The sequence below is a fragment of the Primulina huaijiensis genome, chromosome 2 (genome assembly GCF_012295235.1).
Source record: "Primulina huaijiensis isolate GDHJ02 chromosome 2, ASM1229523v2, whole genome shotgun sequence".
In the NCBI taxonomy this organism is placed as follows: Eukaryota; Viridiplantae; Streptophyta; class Magnoliopsida; order Lamiales; family Gesneriaceae; genus Primulina; species Primulina huaijiensis.
The window spans coordinates 10,452,013-10,454,803 of NC_133307.1; positions in this window are offsets into that span (position 1 = coordinate 10,452,013).

Below are 2,791 nucleotides of genomic sequence, written 5' to 3' on the forward strand. Positions count from 1 at the left end.
AACCAGTCTTTTCATAAATTAAACATTGTCTTCACAATGACAATAGAAATAAAAATTACAGCAGAGTTGCAATTGGGGAAACTGAACAAAAGAGAAATAAAGTCTTAAATTCCGGAAACTTGTCTGTCGATCACATCCCCAGAACGCATCCTGCTCCTCTTCATTCAGTTGTTCCTCATCTTTATCTGAAATTTTTAAGGGGTGAGTGTTTGGGGAAACACTCAGCAAGTGGGGGGTCGATCGATTTCCAAAGATACATATAGAACTTAATATTTAAAATATTTCTTTAACAAACTTTCAACACTTATTACTTTTAACTTACAGAAACGAATCGAATATGAGATAGAAGTTAACAGATGATTCAGAGCACTTCAGAAACAGATCAGATCAATTCAGAACAAACACAACACTGTTACTCATCTCATTTCCATGATCAAATTACCCCCAATATGCTAGTCCTCTTAGGGGTGAGGCCAGAGAACGGTTTTATACCCACCGATGAGGGCCAGCTAGAACTACAATTATCGTCCTATTTCAAATTCTAATCGTAATAGTGTAACACAGAATTCAGAGTTTACCAGACAGAACGTATTAGAATTTTCAGATATCAGAGTTTCAAACGGATTCAGCGGAATCAAAGAATTTCGAAACATAGAAGAAAACACATAATCGATCGAAATTTTAAACAAAACAGACTGTCATTTTTTAATTAAAGGGACACACATACATGCATGTCATAACTTATATATTCAAGTTTTAAAAATAAAAACGAATATAAATAGCGAAAACCCATTACCGTATTTTAAAGGTAGGCTTCAAAATTTGCAGATTCTTGGAACGAAGTTTCCTCTCAAAATTTGGACAGCACTTCGACGTAAAACATTACCAAATTATGTCTTCAATCTAGCAGCACTTCGACGTATTTGCTGAGCACACGAACTGCATGAAGCTTCCTCTTTTTTCTTTCCTTGCCTTGGACGAATTTTTGGTGCTCTTGTGGGATTTTTTTGAAGTATATTTTATGTGAGGTTGAGGTGGTATTTATAGAAAAATAATGGCTTTTCACCTTGCCATGGTCGACCACTTGATGCCCAAGAAAGACATTTATTTTGGTCAAATTTCTATCCAATTCAAGGGTCATCTTGGTTAGTTCATGGGTTATTTCTTGCACATTAAATGTGTCTTAGTCTTATAGCTCCTTTCTTTGGTTAACTCAATGGTCATCTCTTGCACATTAAGTTTGTCCAAACCTTTAGCTCATGAAAATTTCTTGTTCGATAAATTTGTCCAATCCTTTAGCTATTCTCCTAGCTCCATTTTGGTTCTTTTAGGATGAGAAAAGATGAGCTTCTTTGTGCTAGGATATTGAATTCATGAGCTAGGGATTTCCTTTCCGACAATCAATGAGCTTCCTTGAGCTGAGGGTTTTAGCTTATGAGCTGAGGGTTTCTTTTCCAAGAATTTTGGTGCTTCCTTGAGCTGAGGGTTTCTTTTCCATGTGAGGTACCCTCAATTCTCAAGGTTTTGCATTGCCTCGGCTTCTTTTTGAGCTATTTTCCGAGCTTTTTGAGGTGTTTTGCTTCGAAAAATCCGGGTTCTCACAAGTATAGCTGAAAGTCTTTCCCTGACTCAAGATGCAATCAGCAAGAGAATTGAATTCGTGGAGACAACTATTTCCAGAAAGATAGACTTGTTGCAAACTACTATGCTTAATGTTGTCTCAGACGTAACCACTACTGTTAAAATTTTATCAACCGATGTTCGGAAGTTATCTATCAAAATGGATGCGTTTGACAAAAAGGGAGAAGAGACCTAAGCTAAAACCCAACTAGACAAAGAGAAGAACTTTCACAGAAGAATTTTTATTAGTTGATGGACTCATTTTAGCAGATTACTAAAGATTATTTTATTCTTTCATTCCTTGTAAAAATCTGTACACTAGGAGAGTTATCTATAAGAAGTTCAATTGATCTGTTATTTTTTGCCTACTTTTGTCAAACACCAAAAAGAGGAAATTGTTGGAAACTAAATTTCGGATGTTTGACAAACTAAAAGGCCAAAAGATTGAAATAACTGATCATACAAACTGAATCGATCATCTCAACTGAATCTAGCTACTGGATTAACAAGCCAACTGATCTACATAACTGGATGCGCAGTCAACTGACTGCAGTTATGGGCTTTATCAGCTTCTACCTTTCAGCTGAACACGTCACCAGTTGAAAACGACAACCGACAAATAGTACAACAGTCTGCAACTGTTAGTGGGAACGCCACATTTCAGATAAAGGTGCACTGTACTACTGGCAGAGGAATTTTGACGTGGCATATCAACGGATAGAAAGTTAAAATCGCATTCAATATTACCGTTGGAGGGAAGCCTATAAATAGCAGAGAGAAGCAGCTGAAGAACTAACAATCAGACTATATACTTTGACAATCAGTTGTGAAGAGTGAACGAGCAATTTTTCTTACTGTTACTCTGTTGAAATTCAAACTCACGCTTATCATATACATTTATAGCTGTCAGGCTATCTTTCGAGCACTTTAGCACATTGTGATTATTGTAAAACTTGATCCTAAGAGATCAGTTGTGCTAAGTTTTGTTATTCAAGTAAATTGAGTTGTATACTAAGAGTTTCAGTCTTGGCAATGTTAAGTCCAAAATGAAGTGGGTCTTTACAAGTCTTGTATTGATCAAAGTCTTTTAGTGGAAATCCTATCTTCGTGATAGAAGGGGTGACGTAGGAGTAATTGAAATCTCCGAATATCCAGAAACAAACCTTGTGCA